Source organism: Pinus tabuliformis, chromosome 6 (assembly GCF_031772625.1).
Source record: "Pinus tabuliformis cultivar Carrire ecotype Pingquan chromosome 6, CPIR1, whole genome shotgun sequence".
Taxonomy (NCBI): domain Eukaryota; kingdom Viridiplantae; phylum Streptophyta; class Pinopsida; order Pinales; family Pinaceae; genus Pinus; species Pinus tabuliformis.
Window position 1 is genome coordinate 1,708,718,559 of NC_142292.1, and position 7,206 is coordinate 1,708,725,764.

General features: G+C 38.9%; 1 pseudogene; it reads right to left on the minus strand.

Annotated features, from left to right (window-relative positions):
• Positions 1-4,849: 4,849 nt before the first annotated feature.
• Positions 4,850-6,837, minus strand: LOC149265576 (cytochrome P450 94B3 pseudogene; annotated as a pseudogene).
• Positions 6,838-7,206: the final 369 nt, after the last annotated feature.

Below are 7,206 nucleotides of genomic sequence, written 5' to 3' on the forward strand. Positions count from 1 at the left end.
GGGCCCTCTTATGTCCTAAGAATTAGATGGCATAGTTTTTTCTGAATAACATTAATAAGTCAACTCACATACAATCAAATGAATTTGACTACTAAGTCAAGAAGGTCCTCATATGTCCTAAGAATCAGATGGCATAGATTATTCTGAATAACATTAATAAGTCAACTCACATGCAATCAAATGATAATTTACACCAGAGTGATTTGAGTCAAGGAGATTCCTCATATGTCCTAGGAATCAGAGGGCATAGTTTTTTTGAATAACATTAATTAGTCAACTCACATGCATATGTCCTAAGAATCAGATGGCATAGCTTTTTTTGAATAACATTAATAAGTCAAACTCACATGCAATCAAATGATTTTGAATAACATTAGTAAGTCAACTCACAAGGCAGTGATTTGACTGCTAAGTCGCTAAGTCTACAAAGCATATATTTTTTACCCCTCTGGTTTTGAACATGTGACATATTAAAATTACATTAAAAAATCACCAACAAAATAAATCATCGAATCTAAAATCAAGTTTATTTTATATTAATAGATTTTCTAACCGCAATATATGAGAGGATGATACGTCCAACGCCAATTATGGTGTTATTTGACCAATTTAAATCCGCAAGTACGTACTCCCGGAATCAAAGTAAGTGGAGGGTTTCTATGGTTTCCAATGTGGGATCATTATCGATAACGTAATTACCGGAGGAATTGGCGGATAGTAATCTACCAGTGTCTCTGTACCTAGAAGTTTAGAACTACCTCACCAGTACAATCCACTTTGTTTTTACCCTTATCTACCTCTTCTACTAGCAAAAGAATAGTTATGTGGCGGATCCTGCTGGAACCTTTGGTAATTTGGCTGGATCCTCCTTATTCTTCTTATCAGAGGCAGAGCCCTGGTGGTAAAAGTAGAAGGTTTACTAGCATGGTCTGCCAAAGATTATACATGTCAGAAAGATAAAGAAAATGGTTGGAAGCAGGGATGGAATTTGTCTCGTTAATACATAAAAAATAGCACGATTAATATTTTTTTTGGGTTAAATATCTACTCAATACGGTGAAAAAGACATGCCACTATTAAAATTATTTGTTAAAATGATAAGAATTCATCAAATTTATCGAGTGTTTCAAATTTATCCACCGTGCAAATAATGGCAGAATGGCAGTTAGCCACCTTTGTCCGACATAAAATACTCGCACTGCTGCTTGCGTCACCGCCGTATACCAGAAAACCAACGTGCAAAAGGCCGGAAAGTGCCCAGTAAATTATGATCACATAAGGTATAAATGTTTGTCAACGTTTAAAGTTACACCGACTAATGTTTAAGGAATATTGAACTGCACCGCCGTATAAGATTGGCCATATACTTATTACAACCTTTGAAATATCGTTTCGTTTACTTTGGTGCGTTCTTGTCCAATCCTCCGAACGCACAATCATAATGAAAACAAATTTCTGAAAGGAACAAGTTAAGTTGGAAAAGTTGGAAATTAGGTTTTACCACATAATTTTATTCTCCGTGTTCAACTTGGTTTCGTTTTATTTAAAACCATGACGTGTTCAACTGCTTTTTTCACTTTGCCGAAAGAAGTGTATATCTTAATCGGTTCGAGTGTGTTTTTTTGTTTTGTCTTGTCTTTTTTTGTTATTTAAAATATATAAATAGTTTAAAAAATATTGTGGATAATCTCCATTGATCATGGATAAATTATCACAGAAGCCTTAATCTTGTGGATAATCTCCATTGATCATGCGGTAGATATAAAATACGAATTCAAGCTCATGTACGGCATCCCTACGTAACAACACGGGCTTCCATTGTTAGGGATTAAAGAAGTCATTGAACATGATTTATTTTCGAGTTATAGCATTAAAAACAATCAATTATTTCTTTGGTTTCACATTTGTATGGAGGAGCAATTGGTAATTGAGTGCCTTCATCCTCAAAACTCGTTTCTCTTGAGGATGGATGTCATCGGAAGAACGTCGTCTACTTCAACTTCTGTGAATCCTTCTATAAATTTATAAAGATCTCAAGGTTGAAGGCCAAAGGCCAAAGGTTTCAAACCTACTTTCCTGTCCTAAATAATCCTTATTAATTTGTAGATTCAATATTTGTTTTTTTTCACTTACATAATAGCTTTATTTAACTTCGACAAAACATTGTAAGGTATATTTATATTTAAAAATTTCTTTTCTATTCAATATTTAAACTTTCTTAATTAGAGAAGGAAAAATGGTCTAAATTTGTTTATTATCATATTAATAGTATAAAAAATTTTGATTTTTTTAATAACAAAGATTTGTAAAAAAATACATATAAAAAATAGAATAAATATGTGACATTAAATTTGTAAGTATATCATACACATAAAAATGTGATTTTCATTTTTCTTTGGAAATTTCAAATTCCTATGAAGTCACTAGTAAGGTTCTTATGCACTTATAGAAAAGTATATCTATAACAATCGCATGTTTTGGGTAGGAATATGATATTAAAAGAACATTTCACTTGGGGATTTTAAATGGATGAATATGCATCACCATTTCTATCTTAAATTTAGTTATACATTAATATAAATTGAAAATTAAAATGAAAGTTGAATTCTTATATATAGTTTTTTTTGTATTTTTTCATGATAAATTTTCATCACCAACTAATTACAAGTTCTAAACAAAAGAATTTATCACTTTATCATTTATTTTAAAAATTTCTATAAATACATAAATTTAATATTCTAGGTTAAAAATGTATGTAATAAAGTTAATAAAGACAAAATAAGACCAAGGTCATATGACACGTATTCCAAGTTGAATGTTGGGCAAAAACATAGTGATTTCGATTACTTGTGATTAATTTATGGCTATGGAAATTGACAAAGGCAATGGCAAAGGCAAAGAGACATTTATTGGTATTTATTTACAAAATAAAGAAACATAAGAGAAAAAGAAGTGAATTGCATGCGAGGAAAATTGAAGAAAAATAGAGGTCTCAATGATAAAAAAGCTTCTAGGAATCACTTCACAACTTTTTGTCAGTTCATTCTTTGGCACTCTCATTCTATTTTCTCTCTCTCCTACTATTACACACTTAAAGAAATCTTAGAGCTTTGTTGGAGCACTCTAGTTTTCATTGGATTTTGAAAAGAAGGCAAAAGAAAAACAAGAAAGCACAAGGGGATAGCAAGATCAACAACTACAATTCGATTTCTTTGAGGTATCGAGTTGCATGTATGATTTTCTTGTTAGTTTTGGCATGCATGGTATATGCATGTGATTATTTGGTTATGATTTGTCATTCACATGGAGGATTCTTAAATTGATTATGGTTTTGCCTAGCCTTGTCATTTCCTAGATAGCCATGGTGTTGTGGTTTTCCCACTTGATTGTTTATGATTGGTGCTCATGTTCCTCATGGCCATGGGTTGAGTTACTAGTTCCTCGAGCCCTCGTTGGACAAAACCTCTTGAAGCCTTGGAACAACTTGGGTTGAATTACTAGTCCTTGAAGCTTTGGTTGGACAAACGCTTTGGGGCCCTTGGTGGGTTGAGTTACTAGCCTTTGAGCCTTGGTTGGACAAAGTCTTTGGAGCCTACGACAGCTATGGGTTAAATTACTACTCGTGGAGTTGGGTTGGAGCAAACACCTTAGATTCATGGACATCTCGGGTAGAGACCGATATTGTGATGGCTAGTGATGTTTGATCGTGAGGTGGAATAACTGGTTGAGGGTTAGGTGGCTTGGCCTTTGGAAGTCTAGCTTGGTTTTGCTTGCTTTATTCAATGAAATCTTACATTCATGTTGGGAATATGGCATGAGGGTGATTGGCTGAAAGAGAGATTTGGTTCACCCTAATCTATGGTCGAGTGGTATGTGGAAGTCACTGAGTTGGTTGACTTTTGCATATGTTAATAAGAGTTCTTTTCCTCTTGCACTTTTATGAATATTTATTAAAGTTATTATGTGGCTTTGATGGTTGTTCTATTCTTGCTATTATTTTGGTTATATGATAGTTATAAGCTTGGTTTCATGAGAAATTCTAGTTATGGCTCTTAACATGTCTGATTGGTAAATGAATGGTTATTGAATGCATGACCTAATAGATGTTATTGAAGCCATTGTGAGAGGGCATTGGATCTTCTTGACGATTCTGAGATAAGTATCAAACCCCTATGATCAGATATGCATTTATGATTTGTAGATTACATGTTGACGGCGTGTTTAACGAAAAGTCTGTCATGGTTACGCCTATGTAACTCCCAAAAAGTGGCTCAAATTTTGGGGTCGCATACTTAGAATTGGAAAATCTAGACTACAATCGTTAGGATGCGGGGTTATCCATGTCATAGTCTTTGGCTTGTCCTTTTATGCAAGTGACTTTGAGTGCAGATCACTTAAAATGCAAGTATCTGAGGGTTTGGTAACTTGGAGTGGTTGTTTAGCTCCTGTGGGCTTTATAGCTCCTGAGGAAGGTCATTAAAGTTTCATGAGGGTTAACTCCTGAATGCAAGTATCTGAGGGTTTGGGCACTTGGAGTGGTTGTTTAGTTCCTGCTCCTGAGGAAGGTCATTAAAGTTTCATGACGGTTAGCTCCTGTGGGCCTGTAGCTAGTGAGAAAAGTTATTAAAATTTCATTTTCTAGACTCCATTTCCTTAATGTGATTTAGGATGTCAAGTCATGTCACAGTGACTCTTCCTCTCATGTTTACCCTAACAAACCCTGAAAACAATTCTAAATAAAAAAACAAATAATAAATTTATCAAAATTTTCATTCCAAAAAAATGACAAGCTAATTTGTAATAAGTACAGCGAAAAATTCGTTAAACCCATAATGATATTTCCCAGCTTTCTCAGTGTAAACGATAGCCTTCGTTTCCAACGTTCATCCATACATTAATAAGTTACTGATATCGTAAAACGCAGAAGTGCCAACCCAAATAGTACAGTAATTGAAGTTAAGAAACTTAGGCCGATTATAGACGACAGTGGCGGATTAGACACTAAGTGTCAACCCTACAAAAAAAAATGACGCAGCAAAGAAGATGTTAAAGAAAATGTAAAACTAAGGTCCGATTGCCTCCTCTTTGTGTTTGGGGGCTGAACCATAGCGAAGTTACAATGAGAACAAGAACAGTGAAAGTTAGAGAAGCGCTGCTGCTATGATATAAAGCCCACCTCCCTTTTTTCAACAACAACGGGAAAACCCCCCTTCATGCGCGCAGTCAGGCTGTGAATGAGCTTTGGAGCTCCCGCAGCAGAATACTCAGCAGGCCGCCGCAATCTGAACATGGAAATCACAGTCGCCGCAACATATTTCATCTGAGTAAACGCCATGTCTTTACCCAGACAGGTCCGCGGGCCTCCATGGAATACTGCAAACTTGAATGTACTCTGCGGGACGAAATGGCCATCCTCGTTCATCCACCTTTCCGGCTTGAATTGCAGACAGTCGGCCCCCCACATGGCGTCAATTCTACCCATGGCGTACGGGTGATAAGTCACCCGATTGCCTTTGCCCACGAAAGTCCCATCGGGCAGAACGTCGTTGTGGAGGGCGTGTCTGGAGTCCAAAAGGACCGGCGGATAAAGTCTCATCGATTCGCAGATTGAAGCGTGTAGGTAATGCATGCTTCGCAGATCCTCGTATGAAAATACCAGGGGATTTCCTTCCCTTTTGGCTCCGGGTTTGACGGCCATGAGACGTGTTGTCTCTTTGTGTATTGCATCTTCAACATGGGGATGTGAGGTGAGGAGCCAGAAGAACCACGTTAGTGCAGCCGAGGTGGTGTCTCTGCCGGCCAAAACGAAACTGATGATGGAGTCTCGAAGAAACTCTTCGGAACGATAGGCGTTTCGTTCTGGCAGATCTGCTTGTACATTGGTGAGCCCCATGAATCTGGAGAGCAGATCCTGTTTGCAGGGAGAGCCGCTGGCGATCTCCTGTCTGCGTTGCAGAATAACATCCATTGCGAATTGGTGTACGGCCTCCACCGCTCGTGAGAGGCGCCTTTCTGAGCCAACGTTAAGCATTCTCTTTATCTTCCACACCAACGAGATGGGCTCAGTGGACCTCCGAGCGCTAAGCTCCGTTGCCAAATCGAAAGCCTGCGACAATTCCGAAACAGGAAGGCTTCCTTCGAGAAAAGCCGGATCGACCCCAAACGCAACTTTGCATATATTATCAAAGGCGAAACGCTGCAGAATATCCTGCAAATCCAAGCAGCTACCCCGCTCGCTCGCCTCCTCTAGAATTGGCAAGAGTCGATCCGTGACAGCCTCCAGGACATGTAGAATGAAATTGCGGATAGAGTGGGTATTGAACTCGTAGCTGGCGACCTTCCGCTGCAATTTCCAGGCGTCCCCATCAGAATTGAAGATACCCTTCCCCAACAGATCGTGGAGAATGGCCGTGAAAGGCTCGCCCTTGGGATAATTGTCGAACCGCGTCTTCAGCATGTGCTCTACATTCTTCGGATTCGCCGTCACAACTGTTCGAACGCATCCGAGTCGCTCCACCACGATGGTCTGCGTGTGGGATTCTGAAAGCATCTGGGCGTACCATTCTATTTGCCTGCTTCGATTCCTCCAAAATCCAAGCAGCGAACCCACAACCGGATACCGTCTGGGTCCATTGATCACCGTTCTGAATAATCTAAATCCTACATTAATGTACAGAAATACCAAATAAAACACCAGTGGCAACAAAATCGCCAATACCAAGAAGAAGAACATCAATATTAGATCCGTCCTCTGGATCTGCGAGGAGGGTAAAACTAGAGATTCCTCCATGAAGTTTTCACGCACTTTCTTGCACTCGCAACAAGAAGCTTGCGCTTTTATCAGGACCAGCAGGATGAGGGGTTTTAAAAGCCGCGGTTTCTTAATCTAATCAAACCGACAAGCTCTGCTTACGCTCTCGATTCTCTAAGCGAATGTCACTATCTGAAACTGTATCCAGCACGGATTTCACGTGCGGCAATCTTTGTGAGAAGCGGTACGGCAACGTCACCCGTGTATATTAGCTTTTGTTTCGTGTCGGTCCAAGATTTTGACAGTAGGCTTACTACACCGGGCATCGGGAAGCACGCATGCGTCTGCCTTGCTCACTCTCCACGAAACTCACAACCACCGAATATTGAAAAGTCCCTTGTGAGCGGAGGGAACCGACTTTCCGCTGCATTATTGTTTCGAGTCAACCTGCCCTT